The sequence below is a fragment of the Aedes albopictus genome, chromosome 2, assembly GCF_035046485.1.
Source record: "Aedes albopictus strain Foshan chromosome 2, AalbF5, whole genome shotgun sequence".
Classification (NCBI taxonomy): Eukaryota; Metazoa; Arthropoda; class Insecta; order Diptera; family Culicidae; genus Aedes; species Aedes albopictus.
This window is the reverse complement of record NC_085137.1, coordinates 162,321,921-162,334,440: the sequence shown is the minus strand read 5'-3', so window position 1 is coordinate 162,334,440 and position 12,520 is coordinate 162,321,921. Positions and strand designations below refer to the sequence as shown.

At 40.7% G+C, this 12,520-nt stretch overlaps 1 non-coding gene across 1 annotated transcript in view; it reads right to left on the bottom strand.

The window, feature by feature from the left end:
* Positions 1–12,520, bottom strand: part of LOC109407210 (uncharacterized) — a 71,166-nt gene that overhangs the window by 35,382 nt on the left and 23,264 nt on the right. The window lies entirely within an intron of this gene.

Here is a 12,520-nt window from a genome sequence, read left to right as displayed (position 1 = left end):
ATATTGAGCAAGTATCAACTTCAACAAACCTAAAAAAAGAGAAATAATTAGAAATCATTATTCAATCACATAAATATGCCAATAACACATAACTGTAATAAGAAATCAATTATTTTTTTCTCTTGTTTATGCTATCGTGTGCAGCAGGTCATCACCCAAACATACTTCACCCCAAAACCAACGGGGGTTCAAAAACCTTCCCGGAAAGCATATTTCCTACCCCCAGAAGAACCACGTTGACACCGAGAACATCAGCAAAAGAGATGCCAGCGCTACGTGTAGATAGATATATGGGCTGGTTTAATTGAACGGAATTATTCGGAGAGATTCATCTCGAATGCCATTCAGCCAGTGGTAGGTGCCTACTTCCGGAAAAAGAGGATCCTTTTCCTCTTTTTTTTGTCGCACCGAAAAGTTGGTATGACAGGCGGCGGAATGGCGAGATAATTTTCAATCTGAGTTTTCCCGTGCGTTGTTGGGTTTGACAGATTTCATTGATTGCTTTCATCTTTTCGGATGCTGATGGAGTGTACTTGGTTGGCACTGCCCATATTCGCATAGTCGATGTAACCACCACTGGCAATGCCATCGTTCTTCTTCTTCTTCTTGGCGTAACGTCCTCACTGGGACAAAGCCTGCTTCTCAGCTTAGTGTTCTATGAGCACTTCCACAGTTATTAACTGAGAGCTTCCTCTGCCAATGACCATTTTGCATGCGTATATCGTGTGGCAGGCACGAAGATACTCTATGCCCAAGGAAGTCAAGGAAATTTCCTTTACGAAAAGATCCTGGACCGACCGGGAATCGAACCCGTCACCCTCAGCATGGTCATGCTGAATACCCGTGCGTTTACCGCCTCGGCTATATGGGCAATGCCATCGTACAAAAGCTAATATATATCTCGTGTGCATATTTGTGACCAGTTTTATTCAATAGATCACAACATCTAACCCTTAGTTAGATGTGAACGTGGTAAAAATCTTGAAATTTTTTATTTATTCATTGTTAAAATTCCAAAAGCATGTTGAAAAGTACAATGGCGCTTACATCGACTATGCGAATATGGGCAGTGCGGCAGTACACATTGGTTTATGTAATTGCTAGTGGTATCATATCTCTTTGGATTTTCGATGATAAGATTCTGATTAATAATACAAAAAAAAAATCAGACAAAAACGTGCCCTATTTAGTATGAAAACCTATCAGTGACTGATTGTGGTAACTCAAGCACAGCACAGGGCCTACATTTATCCGGCAGAAAGAACCTCTTCCTACCTGTTATTTCCTAATAAGTCGGATACAAACTCTCCAGTTAGGGAGACTCTCCAGTTTAAACTAGTGGTTAAGGCTATGGATCGCCAATCCGGAGACGGCGGGTTCGATTTCCGTTTCGGTCGTGACAATTTTCCCGACTGCCTGGGCATAGTGTATTATTGTGCATAACTCACAATACACAAATTCATGCAATGGCAGGTAAAGAAATCCCTTCTATTAATAACTGTGGAAGTGATCAAAGAACACTTAGTTGAAGAGAGACAGGCCTAGTTCTAATGGGAACGTAATGCCATAAAGAAGAAGCATTGCACCAAAAATCTTTTGATTTTTGAGCCCCAATTTCTATAAAACAGCCGCCATCTTGAATTTTGAGTAGCTATCTTGGATTATGAACCGCCATCTTGGATGTTATTGTCACCATTTTTGAAGTCCAGGCTTCTTCCTCATATCATGTTGCATGATTTTAGAGCTTAAAATCTCATTAACCAGTCGCCATATTGAATTTTGAGACTCCATATTCAATATTCTGTTCGACAACTCCGGCTATCTTCCCGGTACCAAGTTTACCTACATTGCATAGTTTAAGAACCTAAAACTTGATTAAACAGCCGCCATCTTGGATTTTAGACCACCATCTTGGATATTCTGGTCGCCATTTTTGGTCTCCAGACATATCCCTTATACAAAATATACCCATTTCATTTATTTAGTTAACATCAAATTCATGATAATACTGAATCAACAATTTGCCGCCATAATACTCGATTTGCAGCTGCAGCTCTCCAACGAACGTCGGTCACGCCCAACACTCACCAGATCACGCTCCACCTGGTCCGCCCATCGTGCTCTCTGCGCTCCACGCCTACTTGTACCAACCGGATGGTTAGCAAACACCAACTTTGCAGGGTTGTTGTCCGGCATTCTTGCATCGTATCCTTCCGGCTTTGACCACTTTCTTGATGCTGGGTTCGCCGTAAAGTGCAGCGAGCTCGTGGTTCATCCTTCGCCGCCACACACCGTTCTCCTGAACACCGCCGAAGATCGTCCTTAGCACCCGTCGCTCGAAAACTCCGAGTGCTTGCAGGTCCTCCTCGAGCTCGTCTGTCTCGTCATGTCTCGTGTCCATAGAGAACCACCGGTCTTATTAACGTCTTGTACATGGTACATTTGGTGCGGGGGTGAATCTTTTTTGACCGCAATTTCTTCTGGAGCCCATAGTAGGCACGACTTCCACTGATGATGCGCCTTCGTATTTCACGGCTCACGTTATTGTCAGCCGTTAGCAAGGAACCGAGGTAAACGAATTCTTCTACCACCTCGAAAGTATCCCCGTCTATCGTAACATTGCTGCCAAGGCTTGTCCTGTCTCGCTCAGTCCCACCTACCAGCATGTACTTTGTCTTAGCCGCATTCACCACCAGTCCGAACTTTGCTGCTTCGCGTTTCAGGGGGGTGTACAGTTCTGCCACCGTTCCAAATGTTCTAGCAATAATATCCATGTCATCCGCAAAACAGACAAATTGGCCGGATTTCGTGAAGATCGTTCCCCGGCTGTTGAGCCCGGCTCGTCGCATAACACCTCCCAGGGCGATGTTGAATAGTAGGCAGGAAAGTCCATCACCTTGTCGTAGTCCCCGTCGAGATTCGAATGAACTGGATAGCTCACCCGAAATCCTTACGCTGTTCTGCACACCGTCCATCGTTGCTCTTATCAGTCTGGTAAGCTTCCCGGGAAAGCTGTTCTCGTCCATGATTTTCCATAGCTCTGTGCGGTCGATACTATCGTATGCCGCTTTGAAGTCGATGAACAGGTGGTGCGTTGGGACCTGGTATTCACGGCATTTCTGGAGGATTTGCCGTACGGTGAAGATTTGGTCCATTGTCGACCGGCCGTCGATGAAACCGGCTTGGTAACTTCCCACGAACTCATTTACTTTAGGTGAGAGACGATGGAAGATGATCTGGGATAGCACTTTGTAGGCGGCGTTCAAAATGGTGATTGCTCGAAAATTCTCACACATTAACTTGTCGCCTTTCTTGTGGATGGGACAGATTATCCCTTCCTTCCACTCCTTTGGTAGCTGTTCGGTTTCTCAGATCTTGACTACTAACTGGTGCAGACAGGTGGCCAACTTTTCCGGGCCCATCTTTATGAGTTCTGCTGCGATACCGTCCTTACCAGCCGCTTTGTTGTTTTTGAGCTGGTGAATGGCATCCTTAATTTCCCTCAGCGTGGGAGTTGGTTCGTTCCCGTCCTCTGCTGCACCAACATAGTCATTTCCTCCGCTGCCTTGGTCCTCCGTGCCTACATTCTCTTCGCCATTCAGGTGCTCGTTGAAGTGCTACTTCCATCTTTCGATCACCTCACGTTTGTCCGTCAGGAGGCTCCCGTCCTTATCCCTGCAGATTTTGGCTTGCGGTACGTAGCCTTTGCGGGATGCGTTGAGCTTCTGGTAGAACTTACGTGTTTCTTGTGAACGGCACAGCAGTTCCATTGCCTCGCACACCGCTTCTTCCAGGTGGCGCTTTTTCTCCCGGAAGAGACGGGTCTGCTGCTTCCACTTCTGTCTGTATCGCTCCACATTCTGTCGGGTTCCATGCTGCAGCATTACCGCCCGCGCTGCATCCTTCTCCTCCAGAACCGCTCTGCACTCCTCTTGGCACTCCTCATCGAACCAATCGTTTCGTCGACTCCGTTCTACGTACCCGATGGCGCTCTCGGCTGCGTTGTTAATGGCTGCTTTGACTGTACTCCAGCAGCCCTCTAGAAGGGCCACATCGAGCACACCCTCGTCCGGCAACGCTGCCTCGAGATTCTGTGCGTATGCGGTGGCGACATCCGGTTGCTTCAGTCGCTCTAGATCGTACCGGGGCGGCCGCCGGTACTGTACATTGTTAATAACGGAGAGTTTTGGGCGCAGTTTAACCATCACCAGGTAGTGATCAAAGTCGATATCAGCGCCACGATAGGTCCTGACGTCGATAATGTCGGAGAAGTGCCGTCCATCAATCAGAACGTGGTCGATTTATGATTCTGTTTGTTGTGGTGATCTCCAGGTGTAACGATACGGGAGGCTGTGCTGGAAAAAGGTGCTACGAATGGCCATGTTCTTGGAGGCGGCGAAATCGATGAGGCGTAGGCCATTTTCGTTCGTCAGCTGGTGGGCGCTGAACTTTCCAATCGTCGGTCTGAATTCCTCCTCCTGGCCTACCTGAGCGTTTAGATCCCCTATGATGATTTTGACGTCGTGGTTTGGGCAGCAGTCGTACTCGCGTTCGAGCTGCGCGTAAAATGCGTCTTTGTCATCATCAGTGCTTCCGGAGTAAGGGCTGTGCACGTTTATTATTCTAATATTGAAGAATCGGCCCTTGATCCTCAACCTGCACATTCTTTCGTCGATCGGCCACCATCCGATCACGCGCCTCTGCATATCACCCATCACGACGAAAGCTGTTCCCAGCTCGCGTGTGTTGCCGCAGCTCTGGTAGATGGTATGATTACCTCTAAACGTTCGCACCATAGATCCTGTCCAACACACCTCCTGCAGCGCTACGATTCCGAACCCGCGGTTCTTCAGTATATCGGCGAGTATGCGGGTGCTCCCGATGAAGTTGAGAGATCGGCAGTTCCACGTAACGAGTTTCCAATCGCAAGTCCTTTTTGTTCGCTGGGGTCGTTGCCGATAGTCTCGGTTCGTATTATTCTGTTGCTGATTTTCCGTTACAATGGGTTTTTTACGGCTGGCTCGTAGGGCCTGACACCAACCCCCTACTCTCCGGAGGACCATAGTGCACAGTTGAGCTTAGAGTCCTTCCCTGGCACTCGGACGTAGATCAGCCGCCCCTAACATGGGGATCAGACGCTGTTGTGAGCCGCTCCTCCTGCAGAACAGTCGCTCAGATTTGCCGAAACAAACCCCCCTTCCCTGTCAGCCTACGACCAAAGTTCCCACCGGGGTTGGTTACCCGATCTTCCTTAAGGTTGCTCATAGCTTCCGGCCGGTACCGCGAGGATGTAGGGATAGGAGTTGCTGGGCAGAAACTAGTGGATCACAATGGGTCTGAATTGCGCAGCATACCCATCCAGCCTTTACCGTGCCTTTTTTGAGGGAATCCCAAGATGAATTTCTTACGAGCTTCCTGGAGAAATACTTGGAGAAACTTCTTGAAAAATTCATAGGAAAAAAAATCTAGGAAAAAATAATCCTTATTTTTTGTGCTTTGATAAAGCACAGGAAGGAGGTAACCTTCATAATAGCGGTCTACGCCTGTAAATATAAAAAAATCAATGAATAATAAGTACATTGAACTAGAAGTTGATAAAAAAGCAACTGACGAAAAATTACAAGTGTCGGTGCTGGGATAGAACCCATGATCATCCACAATAAACGTGTGACCACTACGTCACGGTCCCCGGAATTTTAGTAGATCCTTAAAGGAGATCTCATTGGACATATCTAAAGTCAGATTAACCGCTGTGATAGTATAATTCGCAAGAACGACCTATTTTAAAAGAAGGCAAAATATAATGAACAATTATATTATTAGTAAGCACGCAAAAAAAAATGTCAAAAGCATTACTAGAAAGAACAGTTAATTTTTCAAAGAAGGCAAAAATATATAGGAATCAGTAATGTGTAATCACGCGTATAGCCGTAAATATGTTACTCCTAAGAACTGACATTAATCTATTACACTAAGCCCAAATTCAAGTCGAATTTCTAGATATAGTGTAATATTGTGTTTGTTATAAAATATACAAGTTAACGCAATGGCAGGCACAGAAAGCCCTCCATTTTATAACTGCGGAATTACTAAAAGATCACAAAGTTGAAAGATGCAGGCCAAGTTGCAATGATAATGTTAAGTAAGAAAGAAGAAGATTAAAAATAATATGATCTTTTTCGGTCGGTTTTTTTTCTTTCGAACTTTCGACCTTTTGACCACTTGTACTTTCGACCTTTTGTCGTACTTTTTTTATTTCGACCTTTTGATCTTTCGACCTTTTAACCTACAAACTAATTGGCTGATATCATCATTTATTACCAACAACGCTATTCAAGGGCGTAGCCAGCTTTTCGGCCAGAGAGGGGCGAGCACCCTTTAGTAAATTTTTACTTACTAGCTTTTATAACTCTATAAACGCAACACAATGCAATTGAATGTAATAACATTTTTATTCTAAAAGCATTGTTTAACCTTTCAGAAGTCACGCTGTTGTATTTTGTAGGTATGTTGATAATAGATCGCCTGTTCTACACAAGGTAGCGGTAGTTAATTTCTGGAAGATTAAAGATGTTTCTTTACTCGTGCCATATTTTTTCTGGAGCTCATTATATTTGTGGCTTCGTAGCCGTGCGGCTAGTGTTACCAAGCACTTAGTCGAATCGTGCTGAGGAGCGTAGGTTCGATTTCCGCCGCAGCTGTCAGGCAAAGTTTTCGATTGTGCTACTGAGCATTGCATGCTCCATCCGTTGTCTAGTGTCGTGCTTCTTTCAAAGAGCATTATAGCATTGGAAGCATTGAACGTGTCCGTGTCTTTTTTAATATTTTTTTGTTATAATATCCACACATCAATGGATATTCTTCATGATTTGCTCCAACATTTTTTCAAACATAATGGAAACCCATCGGAAGTTTTTTTTTTTTGAAAATGTTTTAATGTTCATCATCTTTATAACTAACTGGAGTTCTTTCAGAAAATAATCGTCTAGTTTGTATATGCTTATTAGCAATAAAGGAATGCTCGGATCTGTATTCCTTTAAGAATAAACCTTCAGTAGTATTGTTCCGTGGGCACCTTTGCCGGAATTTTTCCCAAAGATAGTTTTATATACTCATATACTGGAGTATATGCCCCAGAAAATAGTCCTAAAGAAATGTCAATTGACGTATTCCCGGAAGTATCCTTGCAAGATTTTTTGGAGTATTCAAAAAACCAGCAAAAATCCTTGGGAGAATTGGATGAATTCCCGGAAAACTCCCCGGAGGAGTTCCTGGAAAAATCCCTGGAAGAGTTCCTGCGGGAATGCCTGGGGGAATCCCTTGAGAAATATCTGGAAGAATTTCTGGAGGAATCCCTAGAGGAAACACTGGGGGTATATCTGAAGCAATATCTGGTGGATTTCTTGATTTTTCCTAGGAGGAATTCCTGGAAGAATCTCTGGAGAGATACCTGGATGAATTCCTGGGTCAATCCCTGAAAGAAATTCTGGAGGAATCTCTAATTGAATTCCTGGAGGAATTCCAGGAGGAATTCCCAGAGGAATTCTGGGAGGAATCCCTGGAGAAATTTCTGAAAAAATCCCTGGAAGAATTTCTGGAGGAAAACCTAGTGAAATTCCAGAAGGAATCCCTGGAGGATTGTCTGTTAGGCTTTCTGAAGGAATTCCTGGAGAAACTGTTGAATTAAAGCCCTGGAGGTAAGCCTGAAGGAATGCCTGAAGAAATCCCTGGAGTAAGGAATCTCTGGAGGAGAAATTCTTAGATGAATTTCTGGGAAATCCCTGGATAAGTTCCTGGAAGAATTCCTCAAGTAATGCCTGAAAGAATTCTGAAGGAATCCTTCTCATTCAGGCAATCGTAGAGGAATTTCTGGAGGAATCCCTGACGGAATTTCTGAAGGAATATTTGGAGGATATCCTTATTTCTCCTGAAGGAATTCCTAGCGGAATCTCTGGAGAACTACCTGGATGCTTTCCTGCAGCAATCCGTGAAAGAACTCTTGGAGGAATCTCCGATTGAATTCTGGAACGCATTCCAGGAGGAGTCTCCAAAGGAATTTCTGAAGAAATCTCTTGAAGTATTGAGGATCCTTTAACTCTGGAAAAAAACCTGGGGGAATCCCTGGAGGAAATACTGGAATTTTCTGGCAGAATTCCTGAAGGAATGCTTGAAGAATTTACCGGAGAAAAGCCTGAAGGAATTCCAAAAGCAATTCCAGATGCAACTTCTGGAGGAACCCTTGGAGAAATTCCTGGCTATCATCCAGAAGGTGGTCAAAGTCGGCAGGATACGGTGTGGTATCACAGTGGTTGATTTCGTCATTTTAGCGCGCTTAAATAATAACTTTTTAACTATGACGTTTAGCGTCTTGGTGTCTTCGAGAAAGTTTTTCGCTATAATAAAGAGCTTTTTTTGAACTATTGTAAAAAATGATCAATCCCCCTAAAAGTGAGATAAAAAAATTATTTTTTGCATTTTATAAGATACAAGGTTGGTGTCTTCACAAAAGTTGTAGATAATGTTATTTGGAGCAACTTTTCCGAAGACGCCAAATGTGTAAGTCCGTTACTTTTCAAGATACGTTACGTTTTTTATCATCAGCCCCTTGGAAAGGGTTTTTGCGCAATAACTTTCGAAGGATTGATTCTACATTTTTCTGATGTTCTACAAAGTTATAGATAATGGTAAAATACATAACTTTGCCGAACACGACATCCCGCTAATTTCAAAAATAAAATAGTTATAACGGTTTTTGTAGTTTTTTGGGCCATATTTCAAGCATATATACCCTAGCTACACACCAAAAATCAATTTAAGATTTCAGCAAAATGCTTTGCTGAATCCCAATCAGCAAACATGAACTTTACTGAAAAAATCAGTAAACCGACTGTGTTTGCCGAAAGCCAGCAAAGTCGTCTGAATTTCTGAAAATTCAGTAATTTTTTCCGACAGCTCGCCACCTCGACCAGCCACCTGTCAAAATAGAAAAAAAACATGGCTGTGTACACCACTTATTCCATCGATGCCTAAATCCAGTATTATTCGAGGAGTGTTTTCGTTGTAAAGTGTTTTAAATGCATGATTCAACAGTACTATCCCTCCATGCAGGTATGTATCAATATTCAACGCAAATAACTGTTATTATATTCGTATCTTTCTTCTTTTAGACGATACAATGTCCGCAATTGCAAGCATCCGAATATCAACGGATCCAACGACATTCCCGTGATCTTCTGAAGCATCCGGTCTCACTACCAACAACTCATCCAACTTCCACAAATATTGTACTTTTTTTAAATCAATTTTCAATAAAACTGAAAATCAAATAAATCTTTACCTTGTTAATCGAATAAATCAGTTAATTCCAAAATTAAAAACGGGTTTTTATTATTTTGATTTTTTTTGCTGAAATCCATCAGCAATGTGCTGCCGAATCCCACGCCGGTCGAAATCACTGAGTTTTCAGCAATCCGCAACAATTTGCTGATTTTTTTCAGTAAACTTCTGTCATTCGCGATGACATCCGAAATTGCTGAAAATTTCAGTAATTTTTATTGCTGAACGGATTGCTGAAATTTCAGCTCGGCAAAATTCAGCAAAACTTTGCTGATTTTCAGCGAAAAAAATTTGGTGTGTAGGCAATTATATGCAAATTTCCTTTTACGCATGTGAATATACAAGTAATTGCCTCTCTTAGAAAGCCAAAACCATCAAACTGTAAGAGACTGTAAGATGGTTTTTGTACAGAAACTTTCAACCATCTATGTTACTTTTATATGGGATTTATTCATATCTTCACCATATTTTTTTTAGAGTTCGTTACAGCTCGCATTTTTATTGTTATTGTAAATGTGTGAATATATAGAATGGATTGTGGTGCATTCTGCAACATTCATGAAGTACGTTACATTAAAACTTAGCATCTACTTCTATTTTCTGACTAACTGACAGTGCTGCACGTAGTCCACGCATAACGCATAACGTGTTACTTGTTTTGTCAGATCACGATTAAACAGCACCTTACTGTAAAGTACAATAAGATTTATAATTAGCTATAACTATTGTAGACATGCACTAGAGGGAGCGTTCACAAAATATGTCACGCGCAAGTGTAGAATTTGAGAAAAAATGGCACTTCGTTCGCTCATTTCGTGGACTACATGCAGCACTGTCAGTTAGTCAGAAAATATAAATAGATGGTAAGTTTTCGGGTAACGTACTTCATGAATGCTCCAGAATGCACCACAATCCATTCTATATATTCACACACACGTACAATAGCAATAAAAATGCAAGCTGCTATGAACTGTCAAATAAATATGTTGAAGATATGGAATAAATCCCATATAAAAGTAACATAGATGGTTGAAAGTTTCTGTACATAAACCATCTTACAGTTTCTTACAGTTTGATGGTTTTGGCTTTCTAAGAGAGGTAATTACTTGTATATTCACATGCGTAAAAGGAAATTTGCATATAATTGCCTATAGCTAGGTTATATATGCTTGAAATATGGCCCAAAAAACTATAAAAACCGTTATAACTATTTTATTTTTGAAATTAGAAGAATGTCGTGTTCGGCGGAGTTATGTGTTTTACCATTATCTATAACTTTGTAGAACATCAGAAAAATGTAGAATCAATCCTTCGAAAGTTATTGCGCAAAAACCCTTTTCAAGGGGCTGATGATAAAAAACGTAACGTATCTTGAAAAGTAACGGAGTTACAAACTTGGCGTCTTTGAAAAAGTTGCTCCAAATAACATTATCTACAACTTTTGTGAAGACACCAACCTTGTATCTTGAAAAATGTAAAAAAAAAAATTTCTCTCTCACTTTTAGGGGGATTGATCCTTTTTTACAATAGTTCAAAAGAAGCTCCTTATTATAGCAAAAAACTTTCTCGAAGACACCATGACGCTAAATGTCATAGTTAAAAAGTTATTAATTAAGCGCGCTAAAATGACGAAATCAGCCACTGTGGGTGGGTATCAGCATTTTGCATAAATGCCGGACAACAACCATTCAAAATTTGTGTTAGTTTCTGCTCCCCGGTTGGCACGAGGTTTGCAGCGCAGAGAAAACGATGCATCGCGGTGGGCGGACCAGGTGGAGCGTTATCTGGCGAGCAATTTGCATGACCGAGGGGAGCGCCAGTCGCAAACCGAGTACTGTGGCGTACAATTGTTGATTATATCTTATCTTGAATGTAATGTGGAGAAAATACATGTATGTTGTATGTATGTTTTCATGGTAAAAATACTTTTTTACGAGAAAAGCCCTCTAAAATAAAAAAAACCCGATTTAATCCACCTATGGTGAATAGAACCCTTCTTACACTTATTAAAGTTATTGTTGTATTATTAATATTTAACATATTTATTTTGTGTAATTGACCAAAAGTTCTAGAAAATATTGTGGATTTGGCAACCAATCCACTAGGTTTCCAAAAAAATCAGACCATGGCCTAAACTACCAGAAATGTCAGACACCTCCTAGAATCTTTTATGGAATGTTTGAAAAATAGCTTACATATTCTGGAATATAGTATCTCTTGTTAACCGCCAAAAGATCTTGAATCGATTAACAAATGGGTAAGAAAATCAGCGAGACACACTTTATCTAATATCTCTTAATCAGTCGGTTAAATTAGCTCCGAAGTACTTGGTATTCATGGTTATGGTGTAGAAAGGACAAAAATGATATATCTACTAAGTTAATCAGTTTTGGCATTAGCTAGTTATTTTGGCTGTTTGGTTCATGCATTTTTCCCACAATATATAAATTCAAAGCTTTCATTTAACATATTGTTAGTTTTCATAGAATTCCTGTGTATTTGTAATTTGTTATTTATAATTTTGTTGAAAACAATAACCTGCTAGTATACACTTTGTATGAGGTAAGCGTTATTTATTGAAAAATAATTTCCCATAGACTGGTCAAAAACTCATGCAAGATAACAAATGAATATAACAATAAAAAAATAATTTATTGAGATACTCATCGTAAGATATAGAGCGATTCCAAGCAACAGCATCAAAATTTAGGACTTTTTTTAATTCATGATTTTCTATTGAGCTGAAACTTTGCACAGTTTTTCAGTTCCATCTAAATCACCATTTTTCGATATCATATCTTCATGTTGAGTCACGACTAACTTTTCAAAAGGGTGTATATGAAAATGGTTGAAAAATATTCAAAAAGCTGCACAGCAAAAACGGTTCGTTCGATTGTTATGAATTTTTCAGCAAAGTTAGATAACTAAATGGTGATTACTAAAAAAATATACACTGTAAAAAAAATATTTTTTTTGCATTAAAAAATATAATTTTTGTCACAAAAACTTAAATATCTCAAAACCCTATCTTTTTACCAACGTCATTTTTTTAGGGAAAATGGTCCGTTATATTAGCTATCTACCATAAAAATTTGGTGATGGTAAACTAATAAACAAAAAAGTTATGACATTTCAAACATTTCACAATTTTTTACATTTAGTAGAAAAAATTTTTTTTACCGTG